Source organism: Lissotriton helveticus, chromosome 6, assembly GCF_964261635.1.
Source record: "Lissotriton helveticus chromosome 6, aLisHel1.1, whole genome shotgun sequence".
NCBI classification, from domain to species: Eukaryota; Metazoa; Chordata; class Amphibia; order Caudata; family Salamandridae; genus Lissotriton; species Lissotriton helveticus.
In genome coordinates this window covers 478883706-478907467 of record NC_136067.1, presented here as the reverse complement: position 1 = coordinate 478907467, position 23762 = coordinate 478883706, and positions in this window count along the sequence as shown.

The following is a 23762-nucleotide window of genomic DNA, read 5'->3' as shown; positions in this document are numbered from 1 at the left end:
TTGGTGGCTGCTTGGTTTGGGTCGGATGATTTGGCCGGAGGGTTTTGGTGAAGCGATGAGAAGAGCTGGTCGGTAGTAATTTTGTTCCAGTTTCTTCGGGGAATAGGTTGTGGGGGGTTGTAGGTCGAGGTCTTTTTGTAGTCGAAGTGAACGCAGCTGTGGTCCGTCCAGTGGAGAGCTGTGGTGTGATTGAAGGAGATATGTTTGCTGGAGGTGAAGATTGGGTCGAGCGTGTATCCGGCGTAGTGGGTGGGGGTGTCCACAAGTTGTTCGAGTCCGAGGTTGGCCAAGTTGTCCAGAAGGGTGGCGGTGTTGGAATTGTTTTTCTTTTCCAGGTGATAGTTGAGGTCTCCAGTAGAATGTAGTCTTCGGAGGGGAGGGCGTGTGGCCTAATGAAGTCAGTGATGTCTTCGCTGAAATGTGTGCGGGGTCCTGGTGGTCTGTAGATGAGGGTGCCTCTGAGTGTGGTCTTGGGGTCGGTGTGGATCTGAAAGTGAAGGTGTTCGGCGGTAGTGAGGTTGTCGTCGGAATTGGTCGTGATGCGGATGGTGTTTTTATGGATGATGGCAATGCCTCCTCCTGTTTGGTTGGTGCGGTCCTTTCGGGTGATCTTGTAGCCGTCCGGAATGGCTATGGCGATGTCGGGTGCTGATGAGGCGTTCATCCATGTTTCTGTGAGAAAGGCGACATCCGGAGATGTAGTGTCGAGTAGGTTCCAGAGTTCAACGGCATGTCTGTGGATCGAGCGGGTGTTGAGCAGGATGCACTTCAGGTGGTTAGTGTCAGAGCCCTGTTTGGAGTTTGTGTATTTGGTGTGGGTCCTGAGGCAGTCGAACTTGCAGGAGTGGCAGGTGAAGGGTCCATGGGTGTGTTCTGGGGCGGCTTGGTAGCAGTTTGGGAGTCGGCCGGGGTTAAGTGCTGAGAGGGTAGCTGCGTCGTACGTTATGCGGGTGGAGTGTGTTTTGCGGGGGCCAGGGGTTCTGGCGCTGGTCGCGGACGGGCGCAGACGGGCTTACCTTTGGCGCACCTTCGGCGCGCATAGGGCGCGTCCGCTGCGCGTGAACGCTGCGCGCAAAAGCATCTGTCATATGTGGATAGTGGAGGGGCGAGGGAGCATCAGCTGGGAGGCGGGAGCGGGGTGGAGAGGACGGTGTCCGAGGCACAACAACAACAAAATGGCAGCAATAGTGAAACTGGAATTAGGATGGGGCACACAGAGTAATTGATGAGCTTGAACAATCTGAGATGTAAGCGCTACAAATATCGATGCACAAAGCGAGCAATGCTAATTAGAGTCAAAGCTACACAGCAAGCGTTACAACTGGTACTGCGCAAATGAATAAAAACAGTGCTTAAGTCAGGAAAGCGCTATAATTATTTAAAAACACTCGACAATGCTTATTGCAGTACAGCGCTATGACAAGCGGCAGCTAGCAGTTACGAGAAGCGCAGAGAAAAGCAACGACTGCAGCCAACGATACCACTGGAGTGCAGGGAGCGTGGGGAGCGACCGCTACTGAGAGCGTCAGGACGGTCGAGTCGACAGTCATGGTAAATGAGATAGTCAGAGTGGAACCACAACTGTTAGATAGCCTGGTCCAACAGACACCATTAGCCACAAGGACACAAATGTGGGCAAGGATAGTAAAAAGGGTCAATGCAGTAGGGACCATCCCGTGATCCAAAAAGGAGATCATGAAGCAGTGCCATGATCTGACGAGGGTTGGCAAAGAGAGGAGAAGCAAGAACCGGGAGCTGGCTGAGAGAACTGGTGGTGGCCCTCCCATTCCACCAAAACCATTCACACCATGGGAGGGGAAGGTGCTTGCCATTCTGCATGCAGAGAGTCTCACAGGAGTAGCCCGGGGAGTGGAGGCTGGTAAGTACAAATAAATGACTACCACCACACTGAAATGTACTGTCTTGCTCAACTACAAAGCTACACCACCTAGGACAATTACCATTCATCTGCACCATACAATCTCAAAAACATGCCTCACAGATCCAACATTCACCCACTCCCATTCCCCCAAACGTAGCCACCAACATCACCTTGGGGGCATGTGTACAGGCAGCCAGCACTACAACTCCCACCATGCTCCCTTGTCCCACAGCTTAGCAAGATGGAGCCCAACCCTACCTCACCCAGAAGCATGTGTCAGCCATTACATTGCCCCCATCAAACTAACGGGTAGGTAGCCATCTTGCCATGGAGGGCTGTCTGGGGGAGAGAGGCCTGTACCACTGCTACCACCATGCCCCCTGCCCGCACCTCAGCAGATTGGAGCACTCAACACCAACTAAGAAGCAGTCTGCAGCCATTGTATTGTTCACCCTGACCTAACAGCTAGGTAGCCAATTTCCCTGGGAGGGATGTTTGGGGGAGGCTGGCCTGCACTACTACTCCCACCATGCCCCCTTGTCCCACAGCTTAGCAAGATGGAGCCCACCCCACCCCACCCTAAGCATAAATCAGCCATTATGTTACCCCATCAAAGTAACAGGTAGGTAGCCATCTTGCCATAGAGGGCTGTCTGGGGGAAGGAGGCCTGTACCACTACTCCCACCACGCCCCCTGTCCCACACCTGAGCATGATGGAGCACTCACCCAGCCAGAAGCACTTGGAAGCCTTTGTAGAACAGCAAACAAACAAACAGGTAGGTAGCTATCTTGCCATGGAGAGCTGTCTAGGGTTGGGAGGCCTGTACCAATCCTCCCACCACACCCCCTACCCTGCACCTCAGCAGTATGGAGCACTCAACACCAAACAAGAAATAGTCTGCAGCCATTGTATTGTTCACCCTGACCTAACAGCTAGGTAGACAAATTCCCTGGGAGGGCTGTTTGGGGGAGGGTGGCCTGCACTACTACTCCCACCATGCCCCCTTGTCCCACAGCTTAGCAAGATGGAGCCCAACCCCACCCCATCCTAAGCATAAATCAGCCATTACGTTACCTCCATCAAACTAACAGGTAGGTAGCCATCTTGCCATAGAGGGCTGTCTGGGGGAAGGAGGCCTGTACCACTACTCCCACCATGCCCCCTGTCCCATACCTGAGCATGATGGAGTACTCACCCAGCCAGAAGCACTTGGAAGCCATTACAATACACCAAAAAACAAACAGGTAGGTAGCTATCTTGCCAAGGAGGGCTGTTTGTGTGTGTGAGGCCTGTACTGCCACTCCCATGATGCCCCCTGGTCCACACCTGAGCAGGAAGGAGCACCACCCCCACCCAGAAGCCACATGCAGCCATTGTATGGATCACCCTTACCTAACAGGTAGGTAGCCATCTTACCTGGGAGGGCTGATGGGGGTGGGAGGCCTGTACTACTACTCCCAACATGCCCTCTGGCCCATAGCCCAGCAGGATGGAACACTCCCCCACCCCACCCAGAAGCAGTTGGAAGCCATTGCAGTAAACCCAACAAACCTACAGGTAGGAGCCATCTTCCCTGGAAGGGCTGTTTGTGCGTGGGAGGCCTGTACTATCACTCCCACCATGCCCCCTGGTCCACACCTAAAGAGGAAGGAGCACCACTCCCACCCTGAAGCAGTATGCAGCCATTGTATGGATCACCCTCACCTAACAGGTAGGTAGCCATCTTCCCTGGGAGGGCTGTTGGGGGTGGGAGGCCTGCACTACTACTCCCACTACACCCCATGGCCCACAGCCCAGTAGAATGGAGGACTCCTCCCACCCCACCCAGAAGCAATTGGAATCCATTGCAGTACACCCAACAAACTTACAAGTGGGCAGCCAAATTCCCTGGGAGGGCTGTTTGGGGGAGGGAGGCCTGTACTACTATTCCTACCATGTACCCTTGTCCCACAGCCCAGCAGGATGGAGCTCTCTATACCACCCATATGCATGTGGTATATATTGGCCCACCTCAAACAAACTAACAGGTATGTAGACATATTATTCTGTCTTATGACACCACTGAGCAGGATGTAAGCCTCCACCACGCACACACAGATGTGTCACATTATAAAGCCAAATGTGAGCACGTAGCAGGTAAGTAGCCAGGATATACACACACATTTGTCACAAAAGAAATTGTGCCATATGACACCACCAGCCCTCTTACTGCACAACTATGCACACAAAGCCCATTGCCACGCACAGTGTGCACACAGCTAAGCAAATGAAACTGTCACTGCTATCAAAGTGTCACACACCAATACAGCTGTAAAATAAAGTCTGGATACAAACATGCACATCACCTATTGGCATGTGCATCACCATGGGGCCAGAGTAACACGGACCATTCAAAAAATAAGAGAGCATGTGTGGTGATAAAAATCGAGATATGCAGATGACATGACACAGGTATGCAGGAGATGACAATGGCTAGTCCATGCCCAGATGTAAACGTCTGCCAGATCAGACAAATCAACAATGAGTTCTCTATTAAAAACATGTCATGCCAGTCCCTAGATGGCAACAGGTACCTAAAATCATGAATTAGGCATGCATGGGTTGCATGGTATGCATTGACACCTCACACCATGGGCAATGAATGCATGTACCACTGCATCATTTCAGGAGGCACAGTAGTGCACATTGAAAATAATGTAATGAACAGTCAATTGTGTAGTATACAAACAGTGAATGACACAGAGCCAACACAGAGCTTGCAGGGTGCATTACAATGACTATTTCCCATCTGATCCACAGGTGACTAAGACCCCACTGCAGAGGACAGCACCAGCAACCTGCAGAGCCAGTCTCCCTCAGTACATGGACTCACGGATGTAGACACCCAGGATCCTCTGGAAGAAGAATTTGAAGCCAGCCCATCTGGTGTGCCAGGGAACAAAAGGTCCAAGGACCCCATTGTCCCCCCACCACATCTGCTGCAATAACAACTTCACTGCAGTCCCCTGCTGTTACGGTCTGTGTGTCACCACCACCAACACCATCATCAGTGCTGCCTGCAACACCCTCCCTGTCCGTGAGGATGACCACCCCATACCACCAACTGAGGATGGCAGGGAGAAGATACGGGTGCACACAGTGGTGAGGCAACAGGTCCATGGCAGCAGGGTAGGTGGGAGGGGCAGGGTCACCCACAGACACAAGGAGGCTGGGACCCAATCCCTAGACCACATCACCAGAGTTCTTGGCACTTATGAAGAGGCCCAGGGACAAATGGGCTGGTCATACGACCTGTTACAGGAGCTCATCCTGCTGATGAGGTCCATTTGTAGTAGTAGACCTTAGCAAGGCCTACCGGTGCCCTTCTCTGCACACAAGTCCTCAGACCAATAAATAGAAGTTGGCACGGAAACTGAAATAGCAAAGATAAATTTTATTAAACCTCATGAGGAGGAACTACATTCACACCACACCCTTCGGCAGATTATGAAGTAGCACAAGGAGTAGAAGAACCATGGGTCTTTTATACCCACACAGGAGCTCGAATGGAGGCGGTACATGTTCACATAGGAAGAGTTAGATACATAGATGGTCATACAGAGAATGCAGTCACAAAGAAGAGGGGCCATGAATTGCCGACCTCAGTTAAAACAACCTGACAGTAATGGACTAGAGCAGGTGCATGGGCAGCTACAGACTCTTCTGAGGATGTGCAGAGTAGTAGAGGCTAAGTATACCCAGTTCTTGAGCAAAGTACAAGGGCAAGCAACAGCGATGAAGGAAAGAGCACATGGCGAGCACATGGTGAGACAAGATGGCTGCCTGAAACAAGATGGCTTCAGCTAAATGCTAACGGCGATCTCTGTCAAACTTCCACAGATTACCCTTTTAGCGTTAGCTGAAGACATCTATAATCTAGAAGAGTCTAAGTATACACCATGTATATCAATCTGCATCATTTCATCAACTTCTTTGTCTAGTACACGTTGGGCATCAATTTGTTTAACATCACGTCTGGCAGGTGTACAAGCAGTGATACAGATGGAGCAAAGTATTGGACCACAGTTTATACATAAGCAGCATGTCAGTAGAATTGAAAGTAATATACACAGAACTGTTGACAGTTTCCAGCCCCAGGTGATGAACAATGTCCATAGCCAACCGGTTAAAGTCCATGTTCCAGTATCAGGGTGAATCTCAGCAGCAATCTTATGTAGCTTAGAGATCGCATTAAAAACTGATGGGGCCTGATCTGGAATGTACACGCAGCAACTACATCCGATGATGCAACATGCACCACCTCGATCAGCCAGGTCTACGTCCAGAACCATACGGTTTTTGAGCTCCACAATTCTCACAATCTGTAGTTCCTCTGTGATGTTTCCAAATGCCATTGCTGTCTGATTGGTCACAGCTTCTACGACCCTTGTCAACCGTCTGATTTTCTGACTGTTCAAGGCAGCACCAACAAAGAAGAACAGCCCCAAATTAAAATCAACATATTGCTGCAGTGAAGTGTCAGTTTGATCCACTTCGTCGTGATTTGCTCTCCTCTTAAATCTGGGTTTGGAAATGTCACTAAACAGTTTTGAGTCTTTGTGATATAATGCAGGAGCCAAAACTACAGGTGGCAATACAAAGGACACATAGCAAACTCCAGACCATCCAACAGGCAGATGGTAGTATCCCTTCTTTCCACATATAAAATAGGTATTATGTGAAGACGTGAAGCTACTGCTATTGATACCAGCAATATTCAGAACTAACGTACATTCACTTCTCCCCATTGAAATTCTCCCAACACTACTCAGAAACAAATCTGCTCGGGCTCTAGTAACAGCTATAACAAATGGTCTATTATCCTTAGTATTTGGGTAAACATAATGTGTAGAAGCATTTCCTCATCGGTACTCCTCCATCTCCCATATAGTCCCTTTAGCTTGCAGATCACCTTCCTCATCAGGATAACACTCTTTATTGAGATAGTAATTTAATCTCCCTACATCAAAACCAGTAATATTAGCCACTTCAGAAGCCAATAATAGTGCAAACCAGGCTCAACAAGAACCGTTATGAGAAAATGGAAGAGGAATGAAAGGTGTTCCTTCTTTTTTCTGATGAGCTGGCATCATTCCACACACCCAACCCATCCGCTGCCACCAGCCATCTCAAACCAGAGAAAGAAAACAGGAACAACAGAGGGAGCACCCATTCTCATGTTTGAACTGGGCGAACCCCTAACTTGTTTTGAAGGGGTATCAGGAGCCTAAAACAAGGCACCAGCCATTCCAGTCACCATCAAGGGCCACCTAAGGGGCTTCTTCAGCTGCACAGCCCTCTCAAAGTGTGGAATAAAGAAAATAATAAGGAAGGATGCGAGAGGTGGAAAAGTAGACTCCCCCACAGGAGCACTAAAGTATGGCGCCTAAAAAGAAGCCCCACCCCCCACATCAATGGACTCTCATGTAAGTGAATGAGTTCATAGGCACTACACACTTAAGGGTCACAAGAAGCTCATCTCCATCTCTTAAACAAGAGCTACCGTTGGCGAACGCTCCCCAACAAGGGCTATTAACACAGTATTTCCAAGCACCTACCAGCACATTAATAATTTCGGACAGCTCTTTGGAAGTGACAGAAAAGGTGACAGAGCACAAAACCTTAAGGCCAGGATCTAGCCAAGGCATGGCGGACTCTCCCCTCCTTAGTTGTCCTGCCCCCAAGCTTAAGTTGCACTCATGCCCTAAGGAGTGATAGTGGGAAGTGCAGGAACAGGCTCCACTTGGGGGGGTGGCGCGAAGGGGCAAATTGGGCAATAAGCTGCAAAACAAACGGCAAAATCCTCAAAGAAAGGGCCCAAGAGAGAGAACCCAGGAGGTCGTAGCTGAACATTGAGAACTCATGGGCAACATCAAATAAGACAAATGGCCCCCAAGTCATAGAAGGTCTAATTTATTGGTGAAGTGAGCAAGACCTAGAGGCCAATGATCTAATGCCATTCACCCTGAGGTCAGCTTCAATCTTCTCACCAGCAAAGAGACAACAGGATGACACACCAGATGCAGAAGATTTCACTGCCTCCTTTTTACAAAAGTTAAAATTGACAATTGAAAGAACCCTAGAACTCACTCCAAGATTTTTCGGGAAGAACGCAGATGTCAATGAGCCCTGCATTGAGAGTAAGCCATCAAAAGACCAGGAAGACCTCCACTTGAAATCCCTCAGAGAAGCTCAAGACACACTAGCCAGGGCCCTGTTAAGGCAGTCAACAAAAATGGAGGTCCAATTCATATTTTGCAATCAATCGCCCACAACTCAGGGCAACAGTCTGACAAAGATGGAAGCAAACATTTACAACAACCAAGCCCCGAAAGCCTGTTTGTGCTCATGTGCAGACATCATAGACAAGTGGGCGGAGCTGCCTGAGATACTAGAGGAAATGGTAGCGATTTCCAGGGGCGAGGGGGGACCATTCACACTGACTAGCGGATTCCTAAGTCAAAAAGAAGGGAGCAAACTTTCACCAGATCAAAAGGGCGAACACAGTCAAGATTCAAGACTAATAATAAAGGCAAGGAAGGAAGGGCAAGAAAGGAAGGGAAAAGAAGCGACAAAATCCTGGAAATGCAGAGAAGTAGAGGTGGGAAGGAATCATCTGCCAGCCTATGTGTCGATGACACATGCAAAGGGGAAGTGCATTTTAAGGACACAGAGGGGGCCGCAGGAGTGCCTGAGGAAGCCCCCCCTTTCATGGAGGGCCAAGAAAAAGCTGAAAAAACAATTTAAAAGGGCGAAGGCTAAAAGAAGATCATTCATCCCGGCAGCTTTGTCTAGCTGCAGTCTGGAGGAAGGAGATAATTCAAGGTCACTGTACCCGATCTTTAACGTCAAACAGCAGATCACGCCATGGGCACCAACGGTAGGAAATCCTCCCCAGTTGCTAATTGGTCCTACATCAGATCCTGGCCTGAATAAAGCACCAGTGGTAGTCCCCGAAAAGGTGGACGCCTGCACACAGATAAGGGCTTTTCACCAATCAAGACCTGAGACGCAGAATGGACTGGAAGGGCACAGCTCGCCCTGCCAGAGGGAGCAGCAGATAAAATAAAGTCTAGCTGGTTTACCAGCAGTGGCAGCAGGCCGGCTGCAGCCCAGAATCGACAAGCTCTCACCAAAATTTGGCCGGCACACCTTAGCACAGGCAAAGGAGAGGTGTCCACTGACTCACCCATGTCAGTCAGTCAGTCACCCCACTTTATTCGATTAGTTAAAATCATACAAAGTAATAAAGATACATAAAAAATCACAATTATTTACAATTAATTAAATCAGGGAGGCACCATAATTAAAAAAAGTCAAAGATGTCATCCAATATTATACAATTCACCAGGGTCTCAAGATTAATAAAACTAGACATAGATCACATTTGCTACAGCTCTAAAATAATTCATAACATAATAGCATTAGGAAATCTTTTTTTCCTTAACCGCACAGCAGCAACCAAAACACTGGCAATTATAAATATGGACCATACATCATCTAGCATTTGGAGATATAATAAAGTTGGTCTAACATGTTGAAAACCCTTTCCTCTCAAGAGAGGAACTAAAAACCGCCTTCGAATGGAGTCATAAAAACCACAAAACATGATGAAATGCAGTGTATCTTTTAGAGAACAATCATCACATTGACACACAACTATCTCTTCTGGTTTACACCATCCAGAAAGGTTCCCCAGCGAAAAATGGATTAAGTTAAAGCGGAACCTCGTCAACAGCGATCGATGATATGGTTTGGTCACAATTCCTAAATAAGGTTAAATCAAGGGGGAGGTATTTAATAAAAAGTGTGCCCTGACCAAGGGTTTTTGTAACTCTAGCTCCTCCCGCTCCATCATTTGTAAATTCAGAAACTGTGATCTTACCCATTTGACATCTTCCTTTGCAATCCCATCTGGGTTGTTATAGATGTCAATCCGCCCCAGTTTGTAAAACATAAGTTTAATGTATGACAGTCATGGAATTCTCCTAGCCTCGTCTAGGGCAATACAATCCCTTAGGATTTGGTGATTCAATGTTATCTCGGGATTAAGCCAAGTTTTAATCCAACAACCTAGCGGGGCCAATCTCAGCTGGTCAGTCACATAACCCAGGCCTAATTCCTGATGAGTGGAGAAAGTTGGGGTAGATTGGGGTACTGACCAGAGGGTGCGTAGAAACGTATTTTCAGCCAACTGTACTCCTCGTAAATATTTATAGCCCCAAATGGCAGCGCCATATGTAGCGATTGCCAGACATTTGGAGCTATAAATAGCAAGTATTGCATCAAAAGGCCGTGCTCCCAACTGCTGTGAGAACCCCACTAAGGCTGATGTTGATCTAACCACAGCTTTTTTCTTTGCTCTAAATTGGGGAACCCAGGACCCTTTGTCATCAAATAATACCCCCAGGTATGTGAAGGAAGACACTTTAGATACCACAGCCCCATTACAGAAAAAAGTTTTGACTTTCCTGTTATGGCACCCAGCTGTCATAACATGAGATTTGGACATATTTACTACCAAGTCCAGGGATTTCATATGCGCTCCAAATGCATTTAATAATCTCTGGAGGCCTATAGCTGTGCGGGAAAGAAGCACGGCATCATCAGCGTATGGGAGGACAGGAATAATCCTGTCCCCTACACGTGGCGTATCCGGACTAGCCTTAACCAAGGTTTTTTCTATGGCATTTATATAAAGTGTAAAAAGTAGGGGTGCCATTATGCACCCCTGCCCAACACCTCTCCCTGACTTAAAGTGACTCGTGCATTTGCCAACCTGGGTAACTCTAACTGCTGCTGTAAGATCCCTATGTAGTTCTGCTAAAAAATTAACCAGACATGGATCAATTCCTAAATCTAATAAAATGGACCACAGTTTAGATCTATTGACCAGGTCGAAGGCTGAAGTAAGGTCAATAAAAGCCATGTGCAAAGAACCTTTTGTTGCCACAGTATATTTGTTTATCAATAAATATAAGTTGAGGCACTGGTCCATGGTACTACGGCCCTGCCTGAAACTGTATTGGAGATTAGATCAAACCTCCTTCTCGTTAACCCAGTCAGAAAGTTTCTCCAAGATCACTTTGCCTAAAATTTTAACAGCAGAGTTGATTAAAGATATTGGTCTATAGCACAGTGGGTCTCATCTCTGACCCTTTTTAAATATTGGTATAATAATCGACCTGGACCACGATGCCGGAAACCCCTGCTGTACAGAGGCATTAAATACATTTGCCAGGATCCTGGCCCACAATTTGGGTTCACCTTTATACATATCTGCGGGGAAACAATCTGGGCCCGCTGCCTTATTGCTCGATGTCTCTACTATGGCCTATCTCCTCCTCATTAAAAGCCAACAAACGGTGATCATCAGTTATGTCTACAACCTCAAAAGGGCCCTGCTCCTCACCCGAACCATACATTTTTTCAAAATGTGTTAACCACTGTTCTTCTGAGATATTAGTTTCCATGCAAGCATTCTCAAGACCCGAGAAAAGGGGAGTATTAACAATCGCCCAGAATTTAGAGCTGTCCTTAAGACTCACCCATGTCAAAAGAAACGCCTTAAACAAATCAGGTGATGTTCACCGCCAGGTACCACATCAAGGGCTCCCATGATATCCTGAACAGGTCCAACATCCTAGGACTTTTCAGTCAGATTTCCACTCTTACACATATTGAATCTGAAAATCTGGAGTGGTTAAAATTTAGAAAACTACAAGTCGACACCCACAGTGATTCCACCCTGGTGGGCTTTAGTCAACAGTCTTCAATTGGCAGTTTTAGGGGAAGCACAACAGCTTGCCAACTGGGGTATAGACGTACAACCAACCAGCCCGAGGAAATACCTGTATGTTCTCACGCCCCACTACGAGGGCAAGGGGCGCGTTCAGTTCAGCATGGTACAAGTAGTCACAGGAAAAGAGGCCGGAATGACCTGGAACAAAGAAGCAACCCTACAAACATCTGTATCACATACAGAGACAATGGTGTTAGGATTTCTATTGGGAGTAGGGACAAGGGCTTCCTATGTTATTGGTTGTTAGGAGTAGGTTGGGACTAGGGCTATGGTTAGACTTTTAATTGGAAGTAGCGATTAGGGCTTCTTGTGTGATTGGTTGCTGGACTAGGTGTGGGACTTAGAGTAGGGTTAGGCTTTCTATTGGAAGTAGAGACTGGGGCTACCTGTGCCATTGGTTGGATGGACTTGTTTTGGGACTACTGGTAGGGCTAGGGCCTTTATTGGACGTAGAGATCAGGGTTTTTTAACTGATTGGGTGCTTGGACTAGGGCTAAGATTGGCTGTAAGGTCCTGGTCTCCTATTGGTTCTAGATTTTAGGGCTTGTGGTGTGATAGGATAGTGCTAGGGTTCCCATTGGCTGAAGGGGTCACCTGATTGCTAGGGCTATAAAAGACCAGGCTTAGGGCGTCTCAGCCCGGGGGTCGAGGCTAAGGGCAGAGAGGACAAGTGCTGCTGCCTGTTTGAGCCTGTTCGAGACTGGTCGGGACTAGGGCCAGAAATGCTGCCCTTTTTTTTCATTGATGAACTGGGATCACTGCCTAAAGTATCGAAGGAAGTAAGAAACCTTGGAATGACCATGGACTCCAAGCTTTCAATGAATGTCCAAGTGGATAAACTAGCAAGATCAAGCTTTGCTACTATACAAAAAGGCTGCGAGGAATTTTCACTCATTTGGGATTTCCACACAAGGTCCAAGCTACCATCTCCCATGTTCTGTCCAAATTCGATTACACCAATAGCCTCTACCACGGAACACCTTTAGCGACCATGAAAAGACTACAACGGATTCAGAACTCAGCTGCCAGACTGCTCTTTCATATCAAACCGGGAGACCACATCTCCCCTGCCTTGAAAGCCCTGCATTGGTTACCGGTTACCAGAAGATCCACGTTCAAGCTGCTTTATATCACCCACAGAGCAATACATGGAATGGGACCACTCTTCATCAGGAATAAAATCACCAAACACATTGAACAAAGGAACCTCAGCTCTAAAGGAACATCTCGCCTCAAAATCCAACCATACAAAAAAAAATACATGGGTGGCACATCCTTCGCTGTTCAAGCAGCCAAGCTATGGAACTTTTTACACCCCAACATAAGGTCCACCGACAACCACCTTATCTTCAGAAAACTACTCAAGATTTGGCTCTTTCCCACATAAGCACCATACGCAAACAGAAATTTCCAGCATATCCCTCTGTATACAAGCATTTGTTTTCACTATAGATATGTGCCTATCTCTGTGTATTACTTTGTATAAACATGTTAAATAATTATTTTGTTGAGAAAAAAATAATAACAATAAATAAATACAAATCATCTTTGGTCTAAATGTACAAACTTCCATTGTGCATCTATGTACCTTCCATGTACCTGGATCTGTGTATCTGTTACTTTTCTCCTGAAAAAAGCATATCCAATGCATTATCCTATTTCTCATCCTGTGCCTCTATCAATATCTTTAATCTACATATACTTATCACCTTTATGTATCAATATACTTTCAATGTAATTATGGATCTATATATTTATCACTTTCTTCTAATTTAGCTTTTCCAAAGCACTACCCTATTTCTCAGCCTATACTTCGCTCAATATATCTTCTAGCCCAACCTTCTGACTCATCTCAAACTCCTTATACTACTCCTTCCATTGCACTACCCTCTCTCATCCTATACATCTATCAATATATCCTCTACATCCACTCTCTCATTTATCCCAAACCCCATACCACTACTATGATTGCCAAAATAACCCTTTCTAGACTCTCTCCTACTCTACCCCTTTTTGCATCATCTGACACCTCTTTTACTATCCCCGAAAACAAACCTTTCTAAACTCTTCCCTCTGAGTCCCTCCAAAACTCCTTTTTACTCATCCAAAAGCATACTCCTACTGCTAAGACCTAAAAAAAGAATTTAAAAAACATCCTTCACTCTTTTATCCCTCCACTATCCTGTTCAATCGAAATTAACAGACTAACATGTTCACTTCTAAAATTCCATATTAAAATATACTACCCAAATAACTGAATAACATATCCACTACTCAAATTACCTCATATTTTTCACTATACTAATTTTCAACAGTAATCCTTTTTGGGTTCCGGAGTGGCGTGCTATATAAATGCAAATCTTTCTTCCCCTTTTATCCCTCCGCTATTCTTCTCACTCCAAGTAACTGACTAATATTCACCACAGAAATTACTTCATATTTCACCATTATCATTTCACCACTAATCCTTTGTAGGCTTCCTGAATACCGTGCGTCAACAAGCGCTATATAAATACAAAAATTGTCCTCCTCTATCCTCATACTATCATTCCAAATTCAAATAACTGACTAACCTACCCACCACTTAAAATGTACTTGTATGTTTCACTATACTAATTCAACACTAGTCCTCTATGGGTCCCGGAGTACCGTGCTACTCGCCGAAAAAGCGCTTCGACGCCTCCTCAGGGGTAGTAAGCGCTATATAAAGGCAATTACAATACAATACAATACATAAGACTGTCAATGCTTCTGCTCATGATAAGGGAGAGTAAAATTGTGGTGTTCAATAGGTGCTGGAGTAGTGGCAGTCAGCATTTGTCGAGCAGGAGCCACTTCCTCTGCAACCCAAGTTATCACTGCATAGTGATCACAGTGACAGTAACCCCAACAATACACATAATCCTCTTATCGCAAATCCTCGCAAAATTTGATGTCTCCATAGGCATATTCATCTTGTTGTTGAAATAACAAAACAATTGGAGCTCTAAAGTCCTGGGCAACCGTTGGTTTCTTCACTGAGGGTTATAACAGGCGTCACTACACAAAAAGATCCCCCCTCTTCAGGTCAGTTTAACACTAACCCAGGACGGTTGTTTAACCAGTCTTTTTCAACAATAACGTTTCTTTCCGGGGAAGCAGTTGATATCGAGATGCACCAGGAATCATATGGTCCGCGAAGACTTCCTCAGGTTCTTTAGGTGATATGGCTTGGCATCTCTCTGTGTCCAGGATGTCTCGATGATTGATCAGGGCAGCAGGTTCCACCAGAGTAGAAGGCACCTTCTTGACGTGGGTAGAATGCACCCAGTTCCTCCTGTTTGTCACTCAGACTGCAGTTCTCGTCGCCAGGAGGACTTGCTCTGGACCGTGCCACCTAGGTTCCAAACTGCTCGATCTCTGGAAGGACGGGATCATCACATGATCGCCGGGCCGAAGTTCGTGGCCTTCACCTTTTGACCTGTCAGGACTAGCTTCTCGAACCTATTGATGAATAGAAAGAAAGCTGTCAGTCAAATGTGACAAGTTGTCACTCTTCTAGACACAAGGTACATCATATATGAGGCGTGGCTTGGGAATTCCCCAAAAATTCATAGGCCTTCCAAATAGCACCGCATACAGTGTGAGGCAAGATCGTGACTGTGGCACTGATCTGATTGACAACAATGCTAAGGGTAGTGTGTCAAGCCATTTCAAGGATGTGGAAGCCTGAATCTTAGCTAGCTTAAGCTTGAGGGTAGCATTGCATCGCTCCACTACCCCTGCTGATTGAGGGTGGAAGGCAGCATGAAACTTCTGCTTAATCCCTAATCCTTTCAGGATACTCAATAACTTACCCAAAAAAATGGGGGCCGTTATCACTCCACAAAGGTTTGCAAACACCAAATCTGGGGAAGAATTACTTTAGAAGCACCTTTGCTGTAGTAAGAGCTGCATAATATTTCGTAGGGTACGCCTCTATTCACTTACTGAAGGCACATACCACTACTAGAACATATTTCAGATTATTACAGCGTTCAAGCTGGATGTAATCCATTTGCAAAACTACAAAAGGTGCAGTTGGTGTAGCAAACCCTCCTTAGGAGTTTGTGTCCCTTTTCCAGGATTGTACTGGAGACAAATCAAGCAGGACTGTACTATCCTTTTAGCTGTGCCGGCAATTTCTGGATGCTCCCAAACTTGTGTAAGCAATTTCGTTATCAAGGAGGCTCCAACATGTGCCGACCCATGTGCCATATGAATCAACTATTTGAAAGCATTCTGCCATTCAGTCGTCCATGGAAGGAGCATTGGAGTGCCTTTAGTCAGAAGTGCCAAGAAAGGTTTAACAATGTGTGAGAAGCCAAGGATCCATTACCTACAAAAAGAAGTAAGACCAATAAATGCACGAACATCTATCTAAGTACAGGGCACAGGCGTGTCTAAAATAGCTTGAAAGCGGTCTGCTGTAAATGCACGTCCCTCCTTAGACAGGAGGTGACCTAAATAGGTAACCTTCTGTCTACAATACTGCAATTTCTTCCGAAACCTTGTGATGGTGGAATGCAAGAAATGAAAGCAATGACAGTGTTCCTTCTTCACGCTGTTCAGGTGTATCATCTGCCAACAATATTGTATGAGAGCCACCCCTGTCGGCGCAGGGAAACAATCAAGCTGTCTTTTTAACGCTTGGCTGTAAATACTGGGACTTTGAGGAACTCTACAAAATCTAAATGATCGATTATTCAAAGTAAAATTAAACAAATATTGGCTATCAGGATTAAGCATGGGCGGATTTTGCGAATTGGCAATCCGCGAACTTGCGTATTTACGGATTTGCAATCCGCAAAATCCGCGAACTCTCGCGAATTTGCGGATTTTTTTTGTGTTCGCAAGGGTTTCTGCCAGTTCACGAGGGTTGTGTACCAGTTCGCAATTGCGAACTTACTTGTCGGCTCGCAACGGCCGCGACTATGTTGTTTCTACGTCTGGTTCATCATCACAGGTTCACAACACCCTCTGTTTCACCACTGCCACCCTTTGGTACACCCATGCCACCCTCTGGTACATCACTGCCACCCTCTGGTTGGTTTATCACTGTAGAGTATGGGGGTGAAAAAAAGCAAGCACACCTGCCCTGCTTCAACTGACATGAATTAATTTGGGGTTGATTAATGTGTCACTGAATTTAAACTTCCAGTCTGGCTGGCACCTGCTTCCTTATCTGTAATTTGCTTTCTGTTGCAGTGCAATTTTTTTTCACAGGACCTTTGTGGCCTACTTGTAGCTATTCTCTGAGCCTGCTGTGAGGGTCAGAGCAGGGTCATAGAATAGTTGCAAGTAGGCAACTGAACTCTGAAGGGGCCCCTCTGGAAGCACTACAGGGAATGGTTACTAATGATAAGATTGAACTTTTGCACCTGCTGAGTGCTTTCAGTTTTGTCTGTAATTGCTTTCTGTTGCAGTGTAATTTTTTTAACAGGACCTTTGTTGTATACTTGTAGCTATTCTATGAGCCTGTTGTGAGGGTCAAAGCAGGGTCATAGAATAGTTGCAAGTAGGCAAATGAACTCTGAAGGGGCCCCTCAGGAAGCACTACAGGGAAAGGTTACTAATGATAAGATTGAACTTTTGCACCTGCTGAGTGCTTTCAGTTTTGCAAAAATCCAAATATCCAGCAGCATCAATAAAAAGTAACCCTTCCAGGTCAAGATCCAAATCAAAGTGACCAGCACATGAAGAAAGCACTGGGAGGAGCCTGCTGGACAGGAACAGGAAGTTGGAGACTGTGGGGCACTTCCTTCCTCCCACCTCCCCCCAAAATGGACTCCTTGCAAAGAAAAAGTGCAGGCAAATGTCAACATGAGGAGTTATTCTGATAAAAATCATAATTTTCAAGGTTTATGCTGCCTGCTGGTGGATTTCTTGTGCAAAATTGCTAATTTTGCAATCTCGCAATTGCGAGATTGTCGCTGCCCGCCGCATCTACGTGTTCGCAAGTGTTTACTCCCGCGAAATTGTATAGTATTCTAGTTGGCAAGTGCGACCAAGCAAAAAATCCGCTTCGCACGGATTTTACGAATTTTCGGCAAGTTCGCGAGAGTTCGCGGATTGCGAATTTGCCGAAAATCCGCAAAATCCGCGAGCGGAACGGATTTTACGCCCATGCTTAGTCAGGATGAATAGGGATTGAGAAGAAAGCATGTCGGAGGAACCATACTAAGGAGTGTTGTGATGTCAGAGACTACCGGGTATTGGGGCACTACAATCTTATTAACTTTTCGCAAATCAATGATAAACCTGTAGATTTTAGTATCAGTGTCTTTCTTCAGAATAGGAAGGATAGGGTTAGTGCAAATTTTGTAATGGACTTCTTCCACAACCCCCTCTTTAATCAGATTATGAACAATACATATTAGTGCCTCTTCACCTTATCGAGAAATGTTGTATTGAGGCAAGTGAGGTAATGAAGCACCCTCCTTCACCTGAATATACACTGGTGCAATACCAATTTGCACCACATCGGTGTCTGATGTAGCCCACAGAGTACTAGTGAGTGACACCGAAGCAATATCCTCTCTTATGAGACAGGACTTCTCAACCACAGGATAGTTATTTTTCAAAATAACACGCACACCTTCTGGGGAACAACGTATCGTAGCCTTAAAACACTTGAGCATATCAAGACCCACAATATTGTCCGGTGTGTTAGGGGAAAGCAAAAATGGACATGAAGCAGAAAATGTATCAACATGAAATGCAAGTGGTTTTGACAGTGGGCTAAGGGAAGGTGTCTAATCGAAACCTATCAATGTACTTGTTAAGCCAGACAGGGGAACCCTTGGAACCAATTGTTAAGACAAGGCACTACGAGTAGCTCCTGTGTCAACTAGAAACCAATCAGTAGAACCCAAAGCATGTACATTAACATAGGGACCCTTCTGAACTACTGGGACTTCAACTGATTCCTTACCCCATCCTAGGCATTCCTATGCATAAGCAGAATCCTTCAAATCAGAAGATAAATAATCAGACATTTGATATTGGTTTCGTCTATCAAAAGTATTAGAGGAATTCTGAGTATGCTCAACAGTTTCAAACCTGGCGTGATCATCCATGTCTCTCCTATGTCCTGAATACACCAGGCGGCTTCTCATTTGCCCCGTCCACGCTGATACTTCTCAGTACGCAATTCTTGACATTCAACAGCCCAATGTCCTATCCTCTTACAATAAGCGCTCTGATCAGACGACAGTAGGTTGAGTATAAGAGGGTGTGCTCGGGCAATACGACGCACGTCCGCCTCTGCTACCACCTCTATAGGATGGACCATAACCCTGAGGTGACATAACCTTTATTTTTAACTCCTTAGCCCTTTTATCCTCAGTGCCCTTAGCTTCCAATTCCTGTCATTCATAATACTGAGCCATAGTCAAAAGAGAGACTGGGAAGACATGGTCCTTGAACTTTCACTGGCCTTTAGGCGAGTAGCTATTCCTGGCAACATGTTTGCGACACATTTATCGACAAACGGGTGCCTGCCTGTGTCATCTGTCAATGACTGGCCACTAAAGTCGTGGAATGCCTCCTCAAAACGTGTAAAAAAGTCATAGACCGATTTGTCTGCCTTTTGCTTACAAGATGTTAACACAGTCCAATCTATCTCAGATAAAGTCATGGTAAAAGAACTAATGGCTCCTTCAACTTCTTCATAGAAAGCAGACAAATTATTTCGTGGTTCAGCCAAAGCAGCTTCAAGAGCCATGACATCTGTTATACTCCAAGGAGTATAAACTCAATTATAAATAAAATATCCCTTCGCATCAGTGGAATCTTTATCATCATCTGTTCCCGCTCCCCTAGGAGGGACATACAAAGGCACGGCTTCCCGCATGGGTTTCCCATGAGCTACAATATTCTTATCTGTCCCTGGAGTGTCATCCTACAGCTGGGAGGTCTGAACTGTTTGTTCAGCTGGAGCAGCTGCCTTTTTCTCCTCTCGCAAACGTAATGCATCAGTTCGTAGTTTAACCACGCGTCTAATTAAGTCAACCACCTGGGAAAGGAGAAAAAGTAATTGTTTATCATCTTTTGCTATATCAACAGACTCTAACTCTGTAGAATGCTTTCTAAATCATGCAATTACTTCTGTGGCAAACATTTCTACAAAATATAACTGCTCTCTATCCTGCCATTGTTGTACATCAGCTACAAAATCTGAATCAGAAATGTTATCACAGACTGCTTTACGACAAGCAGATCTAAGAGTGGCCGCACAATCAGTGGTCTCTCGCTGAGCATCCAATCCTAAATTATCCTGATCTGAGGGAGAATTATCATCATCAGAATCAAGGGAAGGGGTAGAGGGAAAAGTATAAGGAGGCGGAGTGCGATCCAACAGAATTGAATCATCCTGAGGTATATTAAGGAGAGGGAAGAGGGGGCCCCGGAAAGGGTATTGGCCATTTACCTGTAAACAACGCTCCCTATCCTCTCTATCTTCTATCTCCTTCATTTCTCTATTTTTCAGTTCCAGCGCTTTCGCTTGGATATTTTTGCGTTGTTCTTTTTCTACCAAAACTTGCTCTCTTCTCACTCGTTCACGCACTTCCTTCTCCCACATTCGTACATTCCTATTTTTGCGTTTATACATACATTGTTCCACGTACTGAATCTTTCTAAGATCAAATGACCCATTTATAGGCCATCACAACTCAGGATCCTTACTAGTATATTTATTCCATAGTGTGCTGTACATTATAGAAGAAATACCATTTTTAATATACATGTCCCTATTTGGTGTCCCCTCAGGGGGAGCCAGCTGTTTCTGCTCTAGTTCCATATTGGTACCTCCAAGAAAGCAACAAATTCTACGAAGTATGCTAAGAACATGTATGCCAAGAATATTGCAGCATATACAATATTATTCGCCAAGTGGCACTTAACGCAATGAATGCCGTTCAAGTTTTAAAAATGTAAGAGAAAAATGTCCTCATTACCTGTCTATATAAATTGCAATTTATATATATCCAAGCAAGTTACAAGATATTGGCCAATTAAAACAAGAAGTGTTGCATCAAACAACCTTACTAAGCAAGCGTCTCCAGATTCCAAGTGCCAAGTTTTGAATCGACTAAATGGTCTCTGCACGGGGAACCCCAGAAGGGATCTCAGTCAAGGACCAGCACCACCTGGAGCGTCAAATCGGGAAGAGTAGAAAAATGCCTTAGCTGCCAAGTCCAGAGCCTCCTCAGGCAGTGATCATCCGCAGTGAAATTCCAATCCTCCGTTAAGACCACTCCATCGGGCATCCGAGTCGCTGATGAGCCCCGCTGGTTGGACGTCAATTTGTAAAAGTAGAACTCAGCAAGGCTTACCAGTGCTAGGGGTTCGCCCTTCTCTGCACACTAATCCTCAGACCAATAAATAGAAGTTGGCACAGAAGCTGAAATACCAAAGATACATTTTATTAAAACCTCCTAAGGTGGAACTACTTTCACACAACACCCTTCGGCAGTGTATGAAGTAGCACAAGGAGTAGAAGAACCATGGGTCTTTAATACCCACACAGGAGCTCAAACGGAGGCTGTACAAGTTCACATAGAAAGAATTCCATACATAGATGGTCATACAGAGAATGCACAGTCAACAAAGAAGGAAGGGCCATGGATTGCCAACCTCAGTTAAAACAGCCTGACAGTAATGGACTAGAGCAGGTGCATGGGCAGCTACAGACTCTTCTTAACATGTGCTGAGTAGTAGGGGCTAAGTGTAGCCAGTTCTTGAGCAAAGCACAAGGGCAAGCAACAGCGAAGAAGGAAAGAGCACATGGTGAGCACATGGAGGGACAAGATGGCTGCCGGAAACAAGATGGTTTCAGCTAAATGCTAATGGCGATCTCTACCAAATTTCCACACATCGACACCCGCATGGGACAAATTGTGGACCTCCTGGGCCAGCAATTGGCGGTACTGAGGGACAGGCCTGCACCACAAACAACACCTCCACCTCCCTCTGGTGGGCCGCAGGACGATAGTTCAACATCCTCCCCTGCACCCACAGAGAGGGGTGAGCCCTCAGACCCCACTGGCCCTGCAGCAGGGCCCACTCCTCCCAAGCGACAAAGGGGCCGTCCTAAGAAGACACAGGGACTATCTGGAGGCAAAGCACCTGCCACACGCCAGTCACAGAGCCAGCCCTGATGGCTACCCTCTTCACCACTGCATGGACTCTTTGGACTGTCCTTCCATACACTGCCTTGTTAATGGCATCTTTCTATTGGACTGGGTCACCACATCCATGTGGTGACTAACTGATTACCTCATGTACCATGACTGTCAACTCACTGCCCAACCAATCACCTTATTGTAGATATCCACCCCTTGTCACATATCCCCATTGTAAATAAACATGCCTTACATACACATGTTGTTATGTCATCTTCGTGTTTATTCCAGGATGAACAGTCTTCACCATGATTACAATGTACCAGGAGACTGGAGTGTATGTAGGCAAGGAGAGGTTGAAGGCACCTAGGGAAACCCAACAGAACAACATTCACTGGTTGGGTGTGGCTTCACAGACAAAACATAACACCCACCATCAAGATAAGCGAACATGCACACGTCACAATGGGCAACAAGTGTCAACATACAATTCCTGAACATGTCCCCAAATTACCTATCCAGGAAACATTGCCAACCACTGCTGAGTCTACAACTGGCTGCTGTTACAATTCTCACATACCCCTTCACGACAACAGCAATATCATCAGACAATGGTTATGTTGTGCATTGTCACCCACCTTCAAGTGAAGTAGCGGGTGATGAGCTGTTGACACAGGTCAACACCTTCCTCCTCTCTACTGTCCTCATCCCTGGACACGGGTTGGTTTGCAGGTGGGGGCCTTGGGTCCTCATTATGATCCAGGAGCAGGGGAATCTCCTTGCAACTGGCTAGGTTGTGGAGCAAGCAGCATGCCAGTACAATCTGACTCACCTTCCCGGGTGAGTATGCCAGGCAGCGGAAACAGGACTTGAGCAGACCAAAAGTACGCTCCACCACACGACGTGTCCTCCCATGGGCATCATTGTAACGTACGTCAGCTGGTGTCCTGGGATTCCGCATTGGGCTCAGCAACCAGAGTCACCTAGGTATGACACACACAAATAGACATTGCAATGTCGCTGAGGCCGAGGGCAGCAGGTCACACACCCAGCATGCTATACGACTAGGCATACTCACCCACAATCCATGCACGCACGGGAAGCAGATTAGCCATCAGCTGGGGCACAATGCTGCTATGCAGGATATAGGAGTCATGGGCTGAGCCTGGGAATCTGGCACACACATGGGAGATGATCATATCTGCCAGGCACACCACTTGCACATTAAAGGAGTGGTGATGTTTGTGATTCCTGTAAATGTGCTTGCTTGCCTGTAGCGGCACAAGACCAAAATGGGTGCAATCTATGGTACCAACAACAGGGGGGATGTGCCCAAGGGGATAGAAGTTTCCATTCACAGTTGGCAATTCAGCACCCCTGGGGAAATGGATATATCTGTCCTTGTATATCATCATGGTGGAGAGAACATCACGTAGCACCATGCTGAACATCGGTTGTGACATCCCACCAGCGCTGGCTACTGTCTGCTGGAATGATCCAGTGGCAAAAAATGCAGGGCTGCCATCACCTTATATGTTAGGGTGAAAACTGTTGGATATGTCCTGCGAGGTAGCAGGTGGGGATCCAACATATCACAAAGGGTTTTTAGGGGGCTCTATCCAGACAGAATTTCCAGATGATCGCCACATCCTCCATGACCACCAGGACTGTAAAGTGACGCAGCATATTTGTCCTCCTCCTAGTTGAGATGAAAGTGCACACATGTCAATGCAATACATCATGAAATGGGCACAGCATCTAGCGTTCTGGATGATACAACGACAAGAATGACTGCCATCAAAATTGAGTAACAGTCCAACTTACATGAAGGGACACCTTCATCTACACAAAGGGCACACCTATCTACTTACACAAATCAAGTACCTCAAACAC